Source organism: Cetorhinus maximus, unplaced genomic scaffold, assembly GCF_964194155.1.
Source record: "Cetorhinus maximus unplaced genomic scaffold, sCetMax3.hap1.1 HAP1_SCAFFOLD_1864, whole genome shotgun sequence".
Classification (NCBI taxonomy): domain Eukaryota; kingdom Metazoa; phylum Chordata; class Chondrichthyes; order Lamniformes; family Cetorhinidae; genus Cetorhinus; species Cetorhinus maximus.
Window position 1 is genome coordinate 1 of NW_027597804.1, and position 12,098 is coordinate 12,098.

Consider the following 12,098-nt stretch of genomic DNA (forward strand, 5'->3'; position numbering starts at 1 on the left):
GGGGGGAGAGAGAGAGAGGATGGGGAGAGAGAGAGGGAAGATGGGGGGAGAGAGAGAGAGGGATGGGGAGAGAGAGAGGGAATGGGAGAGAGAGGATGGGGGGAGAGAGAGAGAGGGATGGGGGGAGAAAGAGAGAGGGATGGGGGGAGGGAGAGAGGATGGGGGGAGAGAGAGAGGATGGGGGAGAGAGGATGGGGGGAGAGAGAGAGGGAATGGGGAGAGAGAGAGAGGATGGGGGAGAGAGAGAGAGGATGGGGGAGAGAGAGAGGATGGGGGGAGAGAGAGAGAGGATGGGGGAGAGAGAGAGAGGATGGGGGAAGAGAGAGAGAGGATGGGGGAAGAGAGAGAGGATGGGGGGAGAGAGAGAGGGATGGGGGGTAGAGAGAGAGAGAGAGGATGGGGGAGAGAGAGAGGAGATGGGGGTAGAGAGAGAGAGAGAGGATGGGGGAGAGAGCGAGAGGGGGAGGGAGAGAGAGAGAGAGAGGATTGGGGGAGGGAGAGAGATGGGGGAGAGAGAGGGGGAATGGGGGGAGAGAGAGAGGATGGGGGGAGAGAGAGAGAGAGGGAATGGGGGAGAGAGAGAGAGAGAGAGGGAATGGGGGAGAGAGAGAGAGAGAGAGAGAGGGATGGGCAGAGAAATAAAATAAAAAGGATGAAAGAATGGTGGAGGGGGGGGAATAAACGACTCCCCAAATCAGATCAACCCCCAGTCCCCCTCCCGCCCGCAAACCCCACCCGCCTCTCGCTGCCCAATCCCCCAGTGCAACAATAACAGTAACAGTAATAACAATAATAATAATTTCTATCAAACTGCAGCCCAGCAACAAAAATAAAACCACTCACCTGGAACCTGCTCCGCTTTCCCCGCTTTGGATCCGGCAGCGCTGGGAATCTCGGGCTGGCTTCTCTCTGGATCTATATATAGATGTGGATGTGGATCTATTCTCTCTCTCTCTCTCTCCCTGGGATAAAACACACACACGATGGTCGCCGGTGTCTTCAGCTAAGGAGCTGCATGGGAGGCAGTGGGGGAAGGCGACACATCTGTGTCCCTCTGCAAACAAACAGGCTGCCTTGGAATACCTCCAGCCGCCTCCTGCTTTGTGTGGGGTGGGGAGAGAGAGGTGGGGGAGAGAGCTGCAGTCTCTCTCTAGCAGCTTGGGGAGGGTTTACCCTCTGCTCCACAGTGTATCTGGCTGGGGTGGGTGGGTGGTGGGTGGTTAGAGGGGAAGCTGCTGCTTGAGAATTTTAAACAAACAAAAGCTGGGGATTATTATTCCTTTTTTTATTGGCTGGATCTTGGGGAGGGTTATTTTTTAATTCTCTCTCTGTCTCTCTCTCTCTCTCTCCCTCTCTCAAGAAATCACAGCAGGTGCTTTGATCTCAAGAGTCGAGAGAACTGGATCTCATTTTGCTCTCCTCTCCCTCGCAACTTGATGGGAAATAGGCTACAAGAATCGAGCCAGTGTCCAGCCCAGCACAGAGCTGCATCAGCCTGACGTCATGCCAGTTCCCCTTAAAGCGAACCCCCCTGCAAAAGAGACATTTTCAAACCAGGAACCTCAATTCGACCGTGTGGGGCTTAAAGCGAGGAGGAGGAGGAGGGGGTGGTGGTGGGCACTGAGATATGTCTACATGCTTTAGGATGATTTAATTCGTTTTTATTAACTGTCTGCATTTCCTCTCTCTCTGCATTTAATTCCCTCTTTTAAAATCTGACCAAAGGAGGCCATTCAGCCCATCGTCGTGGGCTGACACGATCCCGATTCGCTTTTCGTTTGCGTTTTTTTTGCCAGTGTGAATCCGCTCCCGCCGCCCTTTCAGGCAGATCGCATGACACGGAACATTTCCCCTCGTAGAGCCACAAGCCGCAGGAAAGGCAGGAAGGTTACAGCACGCAAAGAGGCCGTTCGGCCCGTCTTGTCTGCGCTGGCCAAAATAAGAAAAAAAAACGTAAAGCCAGCCGCTCGTCTTAATTCCAGCCCCTGGTCCGTGTATAGCCCCTGCAGGTTCCAACGCTTCAGATGCAGCTCCTTTAAATGAGTTGAGGGTTTCAGCCTCAACCACCAACTTAGGCAGTGAATTCCAGACCCCCACCACCCTCTGGGTGAAAAAGGTTTTCCTCAGGTCCCCTCTAATCCTTTTACCCATCCCCTTCAATCTATGGCCCCTGGTGATTGACCCCTCAGTTGGGGGAAGCAGGTCTTTACTGCCCACCCTATCTAGGCCCCTCGTAGCCTGTATGCCTCGATTAGGGTCGCCCCTTAGCCTCCCCTGTTCTAAGGCAAACAGCCTTCAGCTTCCTGTACCAGTTGCTTGGAGCCTGTGTCCTCAGCTTGTGCCCCCTCTCGCAAGGGGAGCATGTCCTCCTTATTTGTTCCATTGAAGCCCTTCACATTTTTTGAACCAACCTATATTAACACTTGTGTAACCATTGGTCCCATCCCTGGGAAACCTCCTCCGCACCCTCCCCAAGTCCTTGACATCCCTCCGAAAGTGTGCAGCCTTGAAATGGTGAGAATACCACCAGCGAAGATCTTGGCTTTGCATTACTTACTTGTTTTGGAGACTTTGTGTATGAAGCTTAAGGACTGTTTGCTTTTTCAACAACTCCCTATCCTGCCACCTATAAAGGTGTGGGCAGATAGGCTCCAGAACTCTCTGTTCACCCAGTACATCTCGCATTGTACCATGAAGTACACAGCGCGTCCCCTCATTCTCCCTATCAGAATTTCACACTTGCCTGCATGAAATTTCATCTGTTGTGTGACACCCCCTTTCACCAGCTTGTCTCAGGCCTCCTGAAATCTATTACTATCCACTCCGTTTACTACATTATTAACACGTGCGCTCAGTCTGTCAAATCTATCTAATATATCTGAATGTACATCTATTTGTCTATCTGCCTATTTCTGTCCAACTGAAATCTATCTACCTATCCATCTACCTACCCATCTATCAATCTACCTACCTATCTATCTATCTATCTATCTATCTATCTATCTATCTATCTATCTATCTATCTATCTATCTATCTATCTATCTATCTATCTATCTATCTATCTATCTATCTATCTATCTATCTGTCTATCTATCTATCTATCTGTCTATCTATCTACCTGTCTGTCTGTCTGTCTGTCTGTCTGTCTGTCTGTCTGTCTGTCTGTCTGACTGTCTGCCTGTCTGTCAGTCTGCCTGTCGGCCTGACAGTTTGACTATTGGTCCATCTATCTACTCGTCCTTTCACCTGTATGTCTGTCTGTCTGTCTGTCTGTCTGTCTATCTATCTATCTATCTCTCTGTCTGACTGTCTGTCTGTCTGTCTGTCAGTCTGCCTGTCGGCTTGACGGTTTGACCAATGGCTCATCTATCTACTCGTCCTTTTGTCTGTCTGTCTGTCTGTCTGTCTGTCTGTCTGTCTGTCTGTCTGTCTGTCTGTCTGTCTGTCTGTCTATCTATCTATCTATCTATCTATCTATCTATCTATCTATCTATCTGACTGTCTGTCTGTCTGACTGTCTGTCTGTCTGTCAGTCTGCCAGTCAGCTTGACAGTTTGACTATTGGTCCATCTATCTACTCGCCCTTTCACCTGTATGTCTGTCTGTCTGACTACCTATTTGTCACAAAAGAGATTTGTTGCAAAGATAATGGGCCAAGGTTGTAACTACAAAGCGATGCCAGGTGAGTCGAGCTGTGGAATGCCAGTAGAGATGAAGAGCAAATAGATATTTCTTTCAGTCGGCCAGATGCAGCTTGTGGTAAACCCCTGGGATGACTGTCAGCCCTCCTCCTGCTCTCAAACACTCAAATGATTGAAACATGCCCACAGACTGGAAAATATCAACACTTCTTCAAACCATGATTGAAAAGAAAAGAGCATTAATACTGGGGACAACACACAGGAACTGTATTGTAACACAGTGAGCTAGGAGAAGAGAAACATTGATCCAGGGAGCAGACACATTGAGATAGGGAACAGGTATATTGATCTAAGGGAAGCGATACATTCATTTAGTGGTAAAGGATATATTGATCAAGTGAACAGATGCATTGATCTAGGGAACAGATACATTGATCAAGTGAGCAGATACATTGATCTAGGGGAACAGATACATTGATCTAGGGAACAGATACATTGATCTAGGGAACAGATACATTGATCTAGGGAACAGATACATTGATCTAAGGAACAGATACATTGATCTAGGGAACAGATACATTGATCTAGTGGAACAGATACATTGATCTAGGGAACAGATACATTGATCTGGGGGAACAGATGCATTGATCTAGGGAACAGATGCATTGATCCAAGGAAGAGGTACAATGATATAGGGGAATAGATACATTGTTAACTGGGAACCAATGCATTGGTATAGGGGAACAGAAATATTGATAAATGTAACATATATATTGATCTAGGGGGAACAGATACATTGATTTAGGTGGAAAAGATACAGTGACTTGTGGAACAGGTACATAGATCTACAGGAACAGCTACATTGATATAGGGAACAGATAGATTGATCAATGGAAACAGGTACATTGATCCAGGGAAAAGATACATTGATCTTGGCAACTGATACTTTGATCTAGGGAATAGGTACATTGATCTAGTGGGTGCAGATATGTTGATCCACAGGAAGAGATACATTGACCTAGGGAACAGATACATTGATCTAGTGGGTGCAGATATGTTGATCCACAGGAAGAGATACATTGACCTAGGGAACAGATACCATCTCCTCCAGGAATGCCGACCTTGAAGAAGTACTGCTCTTCTCTCCGACAGGATTTCCGCTTGTCTATATTTCCTCAGTTCCGATGAAGAGTCATACGGACTCGAAACGTTAACTGTGTTCCCCTCCGCAGATGCTGTCAAACCTGCTGAGTTTTTCCAGCTATTTTTATTTTTGGTAACAGATACCTTGATCTCGTGGAACCGATACATTGATCTAGTGAACAGATACATTGATCTAGTGAACAGATACATTGATCTAGTGAACAGATACATTGATCTAATGAACAGATACATTGATCATGGGGAACCAATACATCGATCTATGCAACAGATACATTGATCTAGGGAACAGATACATTAATCTAGGGAACAGATACATTGATCACGGGAACAGATATCTTGTTCAGGTGAACATATACATTGATGTAGGGAACTGATACATTGCTCTAGGGCGAACAGATAGTTTGATCTAGACAAACAGATACATTAATATGGGGAAGAGAAACATTGATCTAGCTGGAAAAGATACATTGATCTGTAGAACAGATACATAGATCTACAGGAACAGATACATTGATTTAGGGAACAGATACATTGATTTAAGTGGAAAAGATACATTGATCTATGGAACAGACACATAGATCTACAGGAACAGATACATTGACCTAGGGGACAGATACATTGACCTAGGGGGAAAAGATACATTGATCTGGAGGGGATGAGCAGATACATTGATCTATGAACAGACACATTGATCTAGGGAATAGATCATTGATTTAGGGAAAAGATACAAAGAACTAGGGAACAGTTATATCGATCTAGAGGAACAGATACATTGTTCAAGGGGAACAGATATATTGACCTGGGAAAGATAAACATTGATTTTGGGGAACTGATGCATTGACCCAGGGAACAGATACATTGATCGAGGGGAAGAGATACATTGATTGGGGGAACAGATAAATTGATCTGGGGAACAGATACATTGTACAAGGAGACCAGATACATTGATATAAGGAAAAGATGCATTGATCTAGTGAAGAGAGATAATGATCTAGGGAAAAGATACATTGATTTGTAGAACAGATACATTTACCTAGTGAACTGATATATTAATTTAGGAGAACAGATACATTGATCTACAGAAAGAAATACATTGACCTAGGGAATAGGTACATTGATGTGGGGAACAGGTACCTTGATCTAGGGAATAGGTACATTGTTGTGGGGAACAGATATATGGATCAATAAGAACAGTTAGATTGATTAGGGAACAGGTAGATTGATCTAGCGAACCGGTGCATTGACATAGAGGAACTGAAACATTGATTTAGGGATTGATACATTGATGTAGGTAACAGACATATTCATCTGGAGGACAGATACATTGACCTAGGGAATTGGTACATTGATCTTGGGAACAGATATATTGATTTAAGAAATAGATACATTGATCGAAGGACCAGATAGATTGATCTAGGGAAACAGATATATTTATATAGGGTATAGATACATTGATCTAGTGGGCACAGATACATTGATCTAGAGGAACAGATACATTGATCTGGGGGAACAGATACATTGCTGTTGGGAACTGATACATTTCTCTAGGGCGAACAGATAGTTTGATCTAGACAAACAGATACATTGATGTGGGGAAGAGAAACATTGATCTAGGTGGAAAAGATACATTGATCTGTGGAATAGATACATTGATCTACAGGAACAGATGCAATGAACTAGGGAACAGTTATATTGAACTAGGGGAACTGATACATTGATAAAAACAAAAAACTGCAGATGCTGGAAATCCAAAACAAAAACAGAATTACCTGGAAAAACTCAGCAGGTCTGGCAGCATTGGCGGAGAAGAAAAGAGTTGACGTTTCAAGTCCTCATGACCCTTCAGCAGAACTGAGTATAGTTAGGAGAGGTGAAATATAAGCTGGTTTAAGGTGGGGTGGGTGGGGGGAGAGAAGTTGGGGGGTTAGTGGTTGTAGGGACAAGCAAGCAGTGATAGGAGCAGTTAATCAAAAGATGTCACAGACAAAGGGACAAAGAGGTGTTAAAGGTGGTGATATTATCTAGGAGAATGTGCTAATTAAGAATGGATGGCAGGACACTCAAGGTACAGCTCTAGTGGGGGTGGGGTGGAAAGACTGACAGGGCATTAAAGGTATAGATTTAAAAATAATGGAAATAGGTGGGAAAAGAAAAATCTATATAAATTATTGGAAAAAACAAAAGGGAGGGGGAAGAAATGTGAAGGGGGTGGGGATGGAGGAGGGAGTTCAATATCTAAAGTTGTTGAATTCAATATTCAGCCCAGAAGGCTGTAAAGTGCCTAGTCGGAAGATGAGGTGCTGTTCCTCCAGTTTGCGTTGGGCTTCACTGGAACAATGCAGCAAGCCAAGGACAGACATGTGGGCAAGAGAGCAGGGTGGAGTGTTAAAATGGCAAGCGACAGGGAGGTTTGGGTCTTTCTTGCGGACAGACCGCAGGTGTTCTGCAAAGCGGTCGCCCAGTTTGTGTTTGGTCTCTCCAATGTAGAGGAGACCACATTGGGAGCAACGAATGCAGTAGACTAAGTTAGGGGAAATGCAAGTGAAATGCTGCTTCACTTGAAAGGAGTGTTTGGGCCCTTGGACGGTGAGGAGAGAGGAAGTGAAGGGGCAGGTGTTGCATCTTCTGATGAAGCAGCATTGTTACGAGTGGCAGCTTGACCCGCAGCTCTTTCATTTGCAGAGCAGACAATCTTAGGTGCAGAGCAAGTGTGAGAGCTGAAGCAATGGGTTGCAAAACATGAAACCAAAGTGGAATGTTTGACGTGAAATTGTCAAGTGCTTGCAATTTTGTTAGCCAGATAGATTTGCAAATTTTCTTGTGGCTCAGCGACACATCGCAATTTGCAGTGCAGCTCGACGTCTCAAACTATGTTCACTGGCCATAAATCCCTCTCGCTGGGAGGCTGCCTGAGACTTTGGCAAGCAGTTCGCAACCTGGGTCTCTTGGTTCACCTTGAGATGACCTGGCAACGCAGATCCGTTGCCTCACCAGGAACAAATGCGCACTTTCAAACGTCATGATTGGATGAAGCCTTTGAAGAGTTCTCCTAAAATCTCCCTATGCGACTTGTGCCAAAATTGTTTGATATAACCTAGGTGTGAAGTGTCTTGCAAACTTTTCCCTTGTCAATGGCATCAAGTAACGACGTGTCGTTGTCGGTGTTACTGATGTTGCCATTTTAAATGAAAGAAGTAATCTTCTTTGAGCAACGATTCAGCCAGAAAGCTGCACCTCTGGGTTCCATGGTGTAATGGTGAGCACTCTGGACTCTGAATCCAGCAATCCAAGTTCAAATCTCGGTGGAACCTTGTACTTTTGACAATCCCGCCGACAGGTTCGGCAAATTGCGTCTCCTTTACAATTGCCGTGGCGTACGATTCGGGAGGACAAATTTTGAACCAGCTCACCTGCCATTGGAATGCGCATGGCTGAGCCTCTTGAGCCAGCTGCCTGCACCATCATTGTTGAGATTCATTGACTAGGGAACAGACATTGATCTAGGGTAAAGGTACATCGATGTAGGTAACATTGATCTAGAGGGGACAGATACGTTGATCTAGGAAACAAGTATATTGTTTGAAGAAACAAATAAATTGATCTTGGGGAACATATATGTTGTCCTGGAGAAACAGATGCATTGACCTAGAGAACAGATACATTGATCAAGTGAACTGACACATTGATCTAGGGAACAGATACATTGATCTAAGGAACAGATCAATGATCCACAGAACAGATATATTGTTTCAGGTGAACATATACATTGATGTAGATTGTCAGTAAGGTATATCCTTACCTGTTACTCCTTCTGGAGTTACAGAAAACGATGAATGGACAACATGAGCCAGTGATTAACTAGCTCCCACCCCTGAGGAACTAACAATGCCTTAGGGCCATTCTGATTTTTACTGATGAGTTGTTTCTAGTGTATAAGAAAAGAGCTATACATTGATCCAAGGGAACAGACACATTGATCTAGTCGAATAGATACATTGATCCATGGGAGCAGATTAATTCATCTAGTGGATCATATACATTGATCTAGGGAGAAGACACATTGAACTAGTCAATTGATTAATGTTCTCGGGTGAAATGATACATCGATCTATGCAACAGATACATTGATCTAGGGAACAGATACATTGATCTAGTGGAACAAATACATTGATCTAGGGAACAGATACATTGATCTAGGGGAACAGATTCATTGATCTAGTGGAACAGATACATTGATCTAGGGAACAGATACATTGATCTAGGGAACAGATATATTGATATAGGAAACAGATACATTGATCTAGTGGAACAGATTCATTGATCTAGGGAACAGATTCATTGATCTAGGGAACAGATACATTGATCTAGGGAACAGATACATTGATCTAGTGGAACAGATACATTGATCTAGGGAACAGATTCATTGATCTAGGGAACACATACTTTGATCTAGGGGACTGATATATTGACCTAGGGAAATGATAGATTGATCTTAGTGGGAATGATACATTGATCAATGGAACAGATTCATAGATTTATGGGAATAGATATATTGACCAAGGTGAACAGATATTTGATCTAGGGATCAGTTACATTGATCTTGTGGGAGCTTATAGATCTATACATAGATCTAGAGGGAACATTGCTCTAGGGAAGAGGTACATTGATCTCGGTGATCAGATACATTGATCTAGGGGAACAGACACATTGATCTGGGGATCAGATAGATTGATTAATGTGAACAGATACATTGATCAAGGGGAAACATAGATAGATCTAAGGAACAGGTATATTGGTCGAGGGAACAAATACATTGATATAGGGGAACAGGTACATTGATATAGGGGAACAGATACATTGTTCTGGGGAAACAGATAGTTTGCTCACTGGGAACTTGAGTCTGCTGCAGGGCGCTGGAGTGGTCGATAGGGAACATGGAATTCTTATTGAGCAGGTTACAATTCAATGTGCCATTTGTATCAAGTATCAGAGGACACGAACATGTGCCGTTGTAAGTCTCCCACTGGCCAGAGAATTTAATGACTTAGTGGCTATGGACCTAAAGGTATGGGACAAGGATCAATGTAGTTTTTTGTTACACTTTGTGGATATGGTGACTAGATTTGGCCTATCTACAGTAATGAATGGCAAAGACAAACAGACCATTGTGGACAAGGTCATGGACAAAAGGGGTTGGTACTGGACTAGGAACGCCAAAAAAATTTTTGACGGATAATGGAGGAGAATTTGCAAATAATGAATTTTGGGACATGTGTGAGAGTTTGAACATTATAGTCATGAACACTGCAGCTGAGAGCCCATTCAGCAATGGCTAATATGAGAGGAACCATGCAGTAATTGACGAGGTGTTAGGTAAGATACTGGCCGACCAACCAGATTGCGAGTTGCAATGGGCAGTGCATGCTAAAAATTATTTTCACCTGTTGGGGGGTATAGTCTGTAGCAATTGGAGGAAATCTGAAGTAGCCTTCAGTGCTGTTTGATGCTTCCTCTGCTCCAGAAGGAATTGCCGCTGGCTGTATTCCCTCTGTCCATTTACAGGCAAGAAAGCTTTTATCAAGGCTGTGCTTCGGAAAGAATTCAACGAGCATGGCATCATAAACTTCATTTCCGGTCATCTGGTTTATTACAACAGGGGAGGGGCATAGAGAATGGAAAGGTCCAGGGAAAGTTATAGGATGTGAGGGGGGAAAACTGTGATGACCCAACATGGGAATCAAACAATAAAAGCCCATTTCTCATGGGCCACTGCAATGAACTATGCATTTTTGGATACCGGCAAGGTGATGGAGGATGATGGAGCTTTTATGTGCATCGCATACTCATGGATTTGGTGGGACAGTGCCACAGGGACAAGATATGATGGAACAGGATCTAGACACAGGAAGAAAAGTTGATTATGATAAACAGGGAAGGGCTATTTTATCCAGGGGTCTGCTGCCCAAAGTGGGCTCCCCCAGTATCATACAGTCCAGAAGGATTGGATAACTGGAGAGATGCAACAATAGTGGGGAGGGCAGGACAATCTGCTGGAAAATATAAGGATTAGTTGAGTGTCCAGGATGCTGGATAATCTGTGAAGGCCATGGACTGGGAGAATGGAATACAAGAGTGTAAAATAAGGCAGTGTAGCTTCAGTTACAGTAAGAGGTCAGGTGATGAATCATCAAAATGTAGTAACACAGAAACTAGGGGCAGGAGTTGGTCATTCTGCCCTCCGGGCCTTCTCCGCCATTCAATATGATCACATTTAATCCTCTATCTCCCATACTCCCGCTCTCTCCCCATGCCCCTTGATGCCTTTAGACCCTAGAAATCTATTTGCTTCTTAAATATATTCAGTGACTTGGCCTCAACAACCCTCTGTGGTAGAGAATTCCACAGGTTCACTGCCCTCTGGGGGAAGAAACCTCTCCTCATCTCAGTCCTAAATAGTCTACCCCATATCCTGAGACTGTGACCCCTGGTTCTAGGCGCCCCCCCCAAATCAGTCTGTCCAGCCCTGTCAGAATGTATATATTTCAATGAGATCATTCTTCTAAACTCCAGTGAATACAGACCTAGTCGGCCCAATCTCTCCTCATACGACAATCCTGTCATCCCAGGAATCAGACAGGTGAATCTTCGCTGCACTCCCTCTATGGCAAGTATATCCTTTCTTAAGTAAGGAGACCAAAACTGTGCACAATACTCCAGGTGTGGTCTCACCAAGGTCCTGTACAGCTGCAGTAAGACATCCTTGCTCCTGTACTCAAGTCCTCTCGCAGTGAAGACCAACATACCATTTGCCTCCAGAACTGCTTGCTGGACCTGCATGCTTGCTTTCAGTGATTGGTGTGCAAGGACACCCAGGTCCCTTTGAATGCCGGATGAGGAAGCATTCGCACATGATGGGTAGGATCTCAGATTGAGTATACAGGGGATCTAATAGTAGCAGCACAGAAAGACTACAACAGGTGAGTAGGGGGGTCATGATCTGACTAGACGACGCTGTAGAATGAAGAATGCAGAACCATCATATCAAAATAGTGGAAGCAGAAGTCCGCGTGACCCGAGAGGTTTAGTAATGGCCAATAAATTAGGGAATTAAGCTATATAGGAGGCTAAACAGAAAGAGTTAGACAGTTGGAGAGAGCTTGGTGTGCATTCAGAGGTCCCAAATAGGGGTCAATCAGTGTTATCGCATAGATGGGTCTGCACAGAAAAGGTCCTACCAGATGGAACTTATAAGGCCAAGGCTAGGTTAGTGGCCCAGGGTTTTGAAGAACGCA

General features: G+C 44.5%; 2 non-coding genes across 2 annotated transcripts; both read left to right on the forward strand.

Annotated features, from left to right (window-relative positions):
* The first annotated feature begins 8,045 nt into the window (after positions 1-8,045).
* On the forward strand, positions 8,046-8,117 carry trnaq-cug (transfer RNA glutamine (anticodon CUG)). Its single transcript has one exon. It is a non-coding gene; the product is annotated as a tRNA-Gln (tRNA).
* Positions 8,118-8,582: 465 nt separating this feature from the next.
* LOC144676737 (U8 small nucleolar RNA) lies at positions 8,583-8,712 on the forward strand. Its single transcript, XR_013575409.1, has one exon. It is a non-coding gene; the product is annotated as a U8 small nucleolar RNA (small nucleolar RNA).
* Positions 8,713-12,098: the final 3,386 nt, after the last annotated feature.